The sequence below is a fragment of the Rhinopithecus bieti genome, unplaced genomic scaffold (assembly GCF_001698545.2).
Source record: "Rhinopithecus bieti isolate Rb0 unplaced genomic scaffold, ASM169854v2 scaffold_62795, whole genome shotgun sequence".
In the NCBI taxonomy this organism is placed as follows: domain Eukaryota; kingdom Metazoa; phylum Chordata; class Mammalia; order Primates; family Cercopithecidae; genus Rhinopithecus; species Rhinopithecus bieti.
In genome coordinates this window covers 1,687,131-1,698,209 of record NW_016824245.1, presented here as the reverse complement: position 1 = coordinate 1,698,209, position 11,079 = coordinate 1,687,131, and positions in this window count along the sequence as shown.

Here is an 11,079-nt window from a genome sequence, read left to right as displayed (position 1 = left end):
TACGGAGGCTGAAGGCAGTGATAGTGATGATCCTGCTCCTGCACAGGCCTGGGTTCGTGTGTGTGTTTGTGTATTAGTTTTTAACGAAAATTTGAAAAGTTAAAAAAAAGAAAAAACTTTAGAATAAATATATAAACAAAGTATTTTATAGCGATATAATGTGTTTGTGCTTTCAGTGAAATGTCATTACAAAAGGTTCAAAAAGTTAAAAAAATTTAAAAGTACATAAAGTAAAAGAGTTATAGTAAGCTAAGATTAATTTATTATCAAATAAAGAAAAAAATTAAGTAAATGTCATGTAGCCTAAGTGTACGGTGTTTGTAAAGTCTACAGTAGTGAACAGTTAATGTCCTAGGCCTTCACGTTCACTCACTCATTGACTCACCCAGAGCAGGTTTCAGTCCTGCAAGCTCCATTTGTGGAAAGTGTCCTATACAGACGTACCACTGTCTTTTATCTTTGTACAGTATTTTTACTGTACATTTTCTGTTTAGATATACAAATACTGTTGTGTCCAATTGCCTGCAGTATTCAGTATGGTAACATACTGTATATGTTTATAGCCTAGAAGCAATAGGCTATACTGTATAGACTAGGTGTGTAGTGGGCTATATCATGTAGTTTTGTGTAAATACACACTATAATGTTCGTGCATCCACAAAATCACCTAATGAAGCATTTCTCAGAAGGTATCCTCATCATTGAGGGACACGTGACTGTAATTTGTCTATAGATTCTTGTAAATTTTATTAGACAAGTTTTATTTCCTTCCTTCCTTCTTTCCATTCTTTCTTCATTTCTTTCTTTTTTCTTTTTCTACTAGTTATGACCTTTAATAAAATATCAAATAAAAGTAGTGATTGAAATCCGAGGGGGGATTCTATATTTCAACTGTTTATATCTTTTGGTCTTAATTAGATTAAGGGAGTTCCCTTTTTCTTCCTAGTTTGCTAAGGGTTTTATGATGAGTGGATGTGACAGTTAATACTGAGTGTCAACCTGATTGGATTGAAGGATACAAAGTATTGATTCTGGATGTGTCTGTGTGAGTGTTGCCAAAAGAGATTAACATTTGAGTCAGTGGTCTGGGGAAAGCAGACCCACCCTTAATCTGGTGGGTGCAATCTAATCAGCTGCCATCAATGTAAAGCAGGCAGAAAACATGAAAAGAGAGACTGGCCTAGCCTCCTGGTCTACATCTTTCTTCCATGCTGGATGCTTCTTGCCCTCGAAAACTGGACTCCAAGTTCTTCAGTTTTGGGACTCAGACTGGCTCCCCTGCTCCTCAGCTTGCAGACAGCCTATTGTGGGACCTTGTGATTGTGTAAATTAATAATTAATAAACTCCCATAAAAATATATGATATATATGATATGTATGATATATAGATCTATATGATACATATATCCTATTAGGATATCTATATATCTATATATAACTAATAGGATATATATATATCTTATCAGTTCCTATATAGGAGATTTATATATATATCCTATTAGTTCTATTCCTCTAGAGAACCCTAACACAGTGGACATTAATTTTTAGTTAACTTTTTAATCAAAATATAACACATACACAGAAGTGTACAACTTATAAAGATACAATGTAGGTGTACCAATAAATTCACATTATCAGCAAAACTTGGTATTATCTGTTATTTTCATGTGGTATTACAGTGGGTATGCAGTAGGAGTAACGTTTAGTTTACGGTTTACTATTTTTTTTTTTTTTTTTTTTGAGACCAAGTTTCGCTCTTGTTGCCCAGGGTGGAGTGCAACGGTAGGATCTCGGCTCACTGCAACCTCCACCTCTTGGGTTAAAGCGATTCTCCTGTCTCAGCCTCCTGAGTAGCTGGGATTACAGGGACCCCCCTCAGGACACCTGGCTAGTTTTTGTATTTTTAGTAGAGACAGGGTTTTACCTTGTTGGCCAGGCTGGTCTAAAACTCCTGAGTTCAGGTGATCTGCCTGTCTTGGCTTCCCAAAGTGCTGGGATTACAGGAATGAGCCACTATGCCCGGCCTACATTTTACTATTAAGTGATGACATTGAGCACATTTTTTCTATGTGTATTGACCATGTGGATATCCTCCTTGGTAAAGAGATAAAGTTTTCTTCCGTTTTCTATTTGATATTCTGTCATATTCTTATTGATTTGTAGGTTTTCTTTTTATATTCTGATGTGAAATATTTGTCAGTTTTATGTATTGAAGACATCTTCTCTGCTCTGTGACTGGTCTTCACACTTTTGTTAGTGGTGTCTTTTGATAAACAGCCATATTTAATTTTATAGTAATCTAATTGAAATTTCTTTATGTTGATAGTTATTGATTTGGGGTTCTGTTTGATTGATTGTATCTGTATGAACATTATAAAGACATTCTCCTAAGTTACCTTTTATAAGACACATACACATGCACACATATGTTTATTCTTCACACACCTATAATCTGTCTGGGATTTATTTGTGTGTGGAGTGAGAGGGATTAATTTTTTTCCATGTTGATACTCAGTTAATCTAGCTCAGTTTCCTGGAACAACAATTCATTATTCACAGATGGATTCTTTTTTTTTTCTTCATCCATTTTCCTAGCCCTATACTAACATCAAATTGTCCAATTTATAATTTTGGAAATAAATATCTTTATCTTTTAGATTGAGTCCTCCTACTTTGTTATTTTTCAATATTGCCAAGTCTTTGGTTTTCCTTTATCAACTTCAGAATCTCTTTCGTTGATTTAAACAAAAATTCTGTTGAAATTTTGATTGTAATTACATTTAATCTGTAGATGAATGTGGTATAATTGATGACATTCCTATACTAGAAAAAAATACAAAAGCAAAAACTATAGAGTAGAAATGGGCACATGGAGATCACAATATTGAAGTGTTCATTCATGAATTTAAAAATAACTACAATTGATATGTTCAAGAAAATGGAGCAAAAGAGAATTTTGGCAGAAAATTGGAAGCTCTAAAAGTTATCAGATAAAAGGAAATAATAAAACTTAAAACTACAGTAACTAAAATAAAATCCAGTATTCAAAGAGAAGACCTTCTGAACAAAACAAAACAAAACAAAAAACTACATCTCTGGAAGAAAGGACAGAAAATTCTGAAGAGAATATGAGACGCATGGACACATATACACAACACGAGTATAATTGGAGTCTCACAAAGAGAGAAACACTATTTAAAAATTTAATAGTTGAACAATTTTCAGAGTCCACTAAAGACATCAAACTATAGATTTAGACTTTATATATTTTTAATGTAGGTATATTAAAGAGAAATAATACCTATATACATCATAGCTACACTATCATTATAATTTCTGAACATAGAATCAGAAAGTCTAAAACAAAGTACTAGTAATCCAGACTAATAAATAAAAGATAATGCATCATTATAAACATTTTATTCCAGAAATGCAAGGTTAGCTTAACATTATAATACCAATGAAATCATCAAATATAGAAAAACCATATGACCACCTAAAATATATAGAAAAAACATTTGATTAAATTCAACATTCAATCATCATAAACCATTTAGCAAACTAAGGATGGAGGATAACTTCCTTAATTTGGTATAGAGTGTCTTTAAAAATTTCCAGTAATATCTTACTTAATGGTGGAATATTAAGATGTTCCTCTCTTAGATTTGGTATGAGAAGAAATGCTATCAAAATTTTTATTCTTTATAGTCCTGGAAGTCCTAGTCAGTGCAATAAAACAAGGGAAATAATATAAGAATTATAGATAAAATTGTTCTTATTGTCAGATAACACTATTGTGAATTTAGATAACTCAATTCACAGTTAAAATATTCAAGCTAATCAATTAATTTAACAAGCTTCTGGCTTACAAGTTCAATATAAACATTAGTGAAGTTCTGCATTCTACCAACTACAAAATAATATCACTTGTAATAGCATCAAAATGCATACAAATAAGAAACTGGAAGCAAACTACATATTCAGCAAGTTAGATATATTTTAATATTTCCATAGTCAAGAGTTACTATGTAGAAAAATGTTGAAAAGAATAAGGTAGATCAATAGTATTGAATTAGAAAGATTTATAATGATATACATGCATATTTTTTAAATCCATAGTGGCTTCAGTATCCAGTAGAATGTAGAAAATTGTGTTGTCAGTCAGTAAGTAAATGTATTCTGATATAGTTTGGATATTTGTCCTCAACAAAATCTCCATTGAACTGTAATCCTCAATGCTGGAGGTGGGGCCTGGTGTTAGGGTCATGAGGGTGGATTTCTCATGGCTTGGTGCTGTCTTCTTGACAGTGAGTGCATTCTCATGAGATCTGGTTGTTAAGTGTGTGGCATCCTCTGCCTCTCTCTTGCTCTGGCTCTGGCCATGTGATGTACCTGCTCCCCCTTCACCTTCCACCATGACTAATTTTCCAGAGGCCTCCTCAGAAGCTGAGCAGACATCAGGACCATGCTTCCTATAAAGCCTGTATAATTATGAACTAATTGAAACTATTTTCTTTATAAGTTACCCACTCTCAGGTATTTCTTTGTAGCCATGCAAAAATGGCCTAAGGCATATTCAAAATGAACAAATGAATAGTGAAAAATAAATACTTATTGGCTTTAATTATAGGACGTATGCACAAACTGTGCTTAGCACACCCATTTTCTCAACTTCTTATAAAGGTTTCCTTTTTTTTTTTTTTTTTTTCTGTTACTGAAAGTTTGGATTTCCTGTATTAATCTATTTCCCTTTTACAAAGATTAAAATGATCTAGTGTAGGGAATGAGAATATCCATTAAAATATCATAATAGAAATTCTGAGTAGAAAAGTGGGAGGAGAAACAGATCACTTTCTATTTTGGCAGCCCATAACCTGCGGAAAGATGGCAAGAAACATTCATTGAAAATTCTGAACTCCAGATCTTGTGCTAATTAAATGCCTCATATGTATCAACTGTCTTTATCCTCTTTGGTAATGCATGTTACTCTTTGTACAAAAGAAGAATATGACATTTAAGGAAGTTTGGAAATTTGTCTTAAGTCAAAAGTCGTGAACTCATCTGAGATCTCTGTGGGGCTAAAAAAGTCCAGGCTCATTCTTTATCCCAAAGCTACTTATATTATCATGTATATCTGAAACACGTAGAGATCTTGGTAAAATGTTGGTTCTGAATCTGTAAGGATGGAGTGCAAAATACTGCTTTTTCAACAAACTCTTAGGTAGTACCAATGTTGCAAGTCCAAGGTGCACATTGCACTAGGAGCAGCAAAGCAGTTTAGTACTTATTGCACGACATTTTGATGCAGGCAAACCCCCAGATCAGGGCTCAGCTTGGGAGGGTTCTTGGCTTCAGTCAGGAAAAAATTCAACAGTGAGCCAACAGTGGAAGAAAGCAAGTTTATTAGAGCGATAGTGTGGAGCAAAACCAGAGCAGGGGTATTCCATAGGCGGAGTAGCACTCCTGGATTGCGGACTAGCTATATTTACATGCACTTCTAATTTTATGCTGAATCAGGGGCGGATTGTTAATGAGCTTTCTAAAAAAGCATCAGGGAGTTCCCAGAACCATATACGGTAACTTCTGGCCATTGCCATGTCATTTGTAAACGGTCATGGTGTTGGTGGGAGTGTCTTTTTTTTTTTTTTTTTTGAGACGGAGTCTCTCTGTCGCCCAGGCTGTATGTAGTGCAGTGGCCAGATCTCGGCTCACTGCAAGCTCCGCCTCCCGGGTTCCCGCCATTCTCCTGCCTCAGCCTCCCAAGTAGCTGGGACTGCAGGCGCCTGCCACCACGCCCGGCTAATTTTTTGTATTTTTAGTAGAGACAGGGTTTCACCGTGTTAGCCGGGATGGTCTCGATCTCCTGACCTCGTGATCCCCCCGCTTTGGCCTCCCAAAGTGCTGGGATTACAGGCTTGTGCCACGGCGCCCCGCCGGGAGTGTCTTATAGCATACACATGTATTATAATTCCCAGTCCTGGCTGGTTGGCTGGTTTCTTTGCTACATCCTATTTTGATCAGCAGAGTCATGAAAACAAGTCATGTTGATTTAAGTTAACAAAATAATTGAAATGCGAAATAGCATTTGTAATAGAACCAAAAGAATAATGACATAACATGTGAAAGGTAAGTATGTAAAATAGATACAGTTGTTACATTGATAAAACTCAGGTGTTTTCACAGAATTTTTGAATCCTCTGTAAATCTAGGACTTAACTTTTCTAAAAGTGTTTGCTTAGCCATTGCAAGTTATGGTTATATTTCTTTTGTGTTCTGATGTGTTGGTAGAGATTAACTTAGCTTTTATTTTCCATCATTGACTTAACTAGAAATAATCATTTCTAAAAGTAAAATACATTTTAAAACAGGACCAAGACTAGTAATTCAGGAATTATTATAATAAGAATTAGATGGGAAAGGAATGTATTCTCTTAAAAGAAATATTTCACGCTGAACTTCTTACAAGTTGCTGTTACATATTGCCTAGAGATCACTTTTGAGTTGAAAAAGTGGTAGTTTTGTATACAGTAATCCGGGAATCGTTCTGACCCCTATTCCTTACAGCTAAAGAAACTGCAAGGCATGCAGACTTTGGTATTCTGCCAGCAGGATCATTGAGATAAGAATTCTCACTATGAATACCGTGTTAGCCTTTTGCCACTATCTACTGATTAAACCTCAAAGGCCTTTTCAGACTGTCAGGGAAAGCACACACAAGGCGTTCTATGTGGATATGTGTGGCAGGGAAGGGCAGGGAGTTCTTGAATTCTACATTTTGTGAATACCTGACTTTCATCCTTAAAGCACCTTGTGTCCCAGTTTTTGGACATAGTGCAGGATTGTAGCTAGGAAGCTGCAGGACATAGCCTGCTAGGAAGGCTTCTGGTAATCAAGGAAACACCAGGTGCATGCTGTAACTAGAACTCAGGGGAAATTATTAGACTCTAGCATATGAGGCAGTTGAAGGTCAAGTCCAGGGCTAAGTAGGAGGGAGCTTAATTTTGATTAGCAAATAAACAACTTAAACCTATTAGGTCACAGGTGGCAGGAAGCTTATATTATCAGCAAAGGGAAAATATGTATCACAAGGGAAGCACTCTGAACTGGAATGTGTAATAGACGTTTTCATCAGTTAGATAAGGGTGGGGAAGGGAGAAGTTTAGAAATAACTTTAAAAAAATATATCAATTAGATTCTCAGATGGTGAACAAAAGTGCCTGTGGATTTAAACACAAGTAATATCATTCGGAAAACTGGATCATTTAATGTTATAGATACCCTGAGCAAGGGAGATTTTTTTTTTTTTTTTTTTTGAGACAGAGTCTTGCTATGTTGCCCAGGCTGGAGAACACTGGCTATTCACAGGTGTGAACATAGCACACTATAACCCTGAACTCCTGGGCTCAAGTGATCCTCCTGCCTCAGCATCTTGAATAGCTGAGACTATAGGCATGTGTTACTGTGCTTGGCTCTCAGCAGCGATTCTTAATTCCGGTGGGAATAATAGTTTGCTGGGGTGTCTGTCTGGCTGACAGACATTTGCCTGAGACCTCATTTATCTAAAGACGGTCCTTGAATTTTGAGGTTATCTCTGCTTGAAGATCCGGACTGGTGAGTTGTGATTTATAGGAAGGGATGACTGAGAGAGAAGAGAGAGCCTGTGATAGCTGGGGAGCAGTCTGACATTCTCTCACTAACAAGGCCCTAGTGGCCCCTATGGTAGTTACTCCACCTGCCTTAAAGCAGAGATATAGCTGTTTGGTCCTTCCTTACCCAGGGGCTTTAAACTGATATGAGATCATATTTATTGCAGGGCTTTTCTTCTTCTAGATTTCATAACAAATACTCTGCTGACATTGCTTATAATATATCATACCACCTGAATGAGAGATGTCAGGGAAGAAGACATGTACTTTTTCCCCCATTTAGAGATGAAGCTACATATTTTCAGATAGGGAGAAATGTCACTGGTTATGAAAATTTTATATGAAACGGTCTGTGTCCAAACACAAGTTATTATAATAACATGATCTTCCTCTACCTCCCTTTCAAATATGTGTTAAGTTCTGGATTAGGGTTTTTCATTTAATTTTGACTGTTTCTTTCCTCTCCACTGAGGGCAATCCTAGATTTGAAGGTGGAAAGACTGTAGGCATGACCTATTTTAGCAGTGGCAAATAAAACTCAGATTGCTTGCCAACTCTGATACCAGTCCATGGCCCATTAGAAAACAGACTGCATAGCAGGGTTAGCGGCAGGTGAGTGAGCAAAGCTTCATCTGTATTTACAGCCACTCCCTATCACGTGCATTACCTACTGAGCTCCTCCTCCTGTCAGATCAGTGGTGGCATTAGATTCTCATAGGAGCGCAGACTCTATCGTGAACTGCACATGTGAGGGATCTAGGTTTTGTGCTTTTTATGAGAATCTAATGCCTGATGATCTGTCACTGTCACCCATCACCCTCAGATGGGATGGTCCAGGTACAGGAAAACAAGCTCAGGGCTCCTACTGATTCTACATTATGGTGAGTATATGATTATTTCATTATATATTACAGTGTAATAATAATAGAAATAAAGTGCACAATAAATGTGATGTGACTGAATTATCTCAAAAGCGTCTTCCCTCCTGGTCCCTAGAAAATTTGTCTTCCACAAAATCGGTGCCTGGCACCAATAAGGTTGGGGACTGCTGGTATAAATGACTTGCTAGATAGTAAAGGAGGGCCAGGCTTGGTGACTGATGCCTGTAATTCCAGTATTTTGAGAGGCTAAGAGGGGAGGATCACTTGAGCCCAGAAGTTTGAGACCAGACTGGGCAAAATAGTGAGATCCCATGTCTAGTAAATAAATAAAAATATATATAGATATTCTATATAAATATAAATATATCATATATACATTTATTTATATACATATATGCCACCACACTTGTGTGTGTGTGCATATGCCTGTGGTTCCAGATACTTAGGATGCTGAGGTGGGAGGATGGTTTGAGCCAAGAGGTGGAGGTTGCAGTGAGTTGTGATTGCACCACTGCACTTCAGCCAGGGTGACAAAGTGAGACACTGTCCCTTTCGTGCAAAACAAAAGAATAAAAGTAAAGGAGATAAATTTAAAAGCTATGGAGACTTACTCCAATCTCTGTGTTCTTTCCATTACACCATCCAAATTATGTCTTTTACTTTTGATGTCTACAAAGAAAATGAGGTAATAAAAACTAGCCATGATTTGTTAATTATCATACGCTATTGGGAAGAGACTATGGGGTCCACTCACACATGTTTATCTCCCCTTCATTCATCCATGCACTTTCTCAATGAAGGCACACTGCATTATTTGGAGAATGCCATAAATACCAGTATGACCTAGGGATAAACATTTGATACTGCAATATAACTGAAACTTGTGGTAACATTTTGAAAGGTAGGAAGGAATGTTTGGAGCCACTGATTAATGGGTCGTTTCATGTGTACATATGGGTATAAATGAGAAAGCAGAATAGTGTAGTGGAAAAACATTGAAGTAAGCAGATGTGGGTCCAAAGCTTGAAACTGCTGTGTAGATGTCCGTAAAGTCCTAGGAAAGTCATTAAATTTCTCCAGGTCTTAGATTCTTCAGCTGGAAAAATTCAGTTAAAAAAATGCCTTTTATAATTATTCTAAGGGTTGGAATAATATATCTAAAGCTCATGGCAGTGTAACTGATGAAAGATAGCCACTCAGTAAATATTAACTTTTACTATGTAAAAGCTACACATAAAAAAATAAAAAATAAAAATGAATTAGGAAAATTACGTTTTTTAAAATCTTCCTGATGCTCGGGCATTAACAGCAACTCCTAAATGCACTTAAAACAGTGCATTTCCAGAGTCACTGGGAACCTCTTATCCTCCTACCTGCAAATCTTGTTAAAAATAAAGGTGTCTAGGGGTTGTTCCATTCAGGATCTACTACATGAAAATATCTGGGGATAACACCTTGTTGCCTATATTGTTTAACACACTCTATTCTTATTGGGCCTCAACAACCCTCATCACCTCATGAATTAGAAATCAATTGAGAAATAAGAAAAAGGAGTCAAAATATTACATCAATTACTTTCAAGATTTAGGTTGGAAGAGGTAGTTTGTATCTGTGTGCAAGTCTGCTTTCTAATGCTGAGCCCCAGAATTAGAAAAGCATCTCTTCAGTCAGAGGCAATGCTAGACCAGGAAGGGCTCACCACAGGGCTGCAGACTTTCAGAAAGGAGAGAATGGGAGCCCCCTAAGGCCATCCATCCTACCAGGAAAAGCAGAATCACTTAGGCTAACATACCCTGAGTTGAGTAAACTGTTACATTTCCTACAGATAAGAAGGGGCAGAAATGTATCAAATAGCCAGGATTATCACTTTAATTTATACTCCTTCCTATACACATGAAAGGAAAGCTCATTAGTGGGAAAAAAAATCTATCACCACCCCCTCACACATCTCCTGGGCAATTTTTATGCTCATATTTTAAAAGTTTTCTGCTCTAAAGAGTGTACCTTTCTTTCTTTTCTTCTCTTCTCTTTTCTTTCTTTTCTTTTTTTCTTTTCTCTCTCTCTCTGTCTCTCTCTCTTTCTTTCTCTCTCTCTCTCTTATTTTTTTTATTTTATTATACTTTACGTTCTAGGGTACATGTGCATAACGTGCAGGTTTGTTACATATGTATGCTTGTGTCATGTTGGTGTGCTGCACCCATCAACTCGTCAGCACCCCTCAATTCATCATTTATATCAGGTTAACTCCCAGTGCAATCCCTCCCCCTCCCCCCTCCCCATGATAGGCCCCAGTGTGTGATGTTCCCCTTCCCGAGTCCAAGTGATCTCATTGTTCAGTTCCCACCTATGAGTGAGAACATGCGGTGTTTGGTTTTCTGTTCTTGTGATAGTTTGCTAAGAATGATGGTTTCCAGCTGCATCCATGTCCCTACAAAGGACGCAAACTCATCCTTTTTTATGGCTGCATAGTATTCCATGGTGTATATGTGCCACATTTTCTTAATCCAGTCTGTCACAGATGGACATTTGGGTTGATTCCAAGTCTTTGCTAT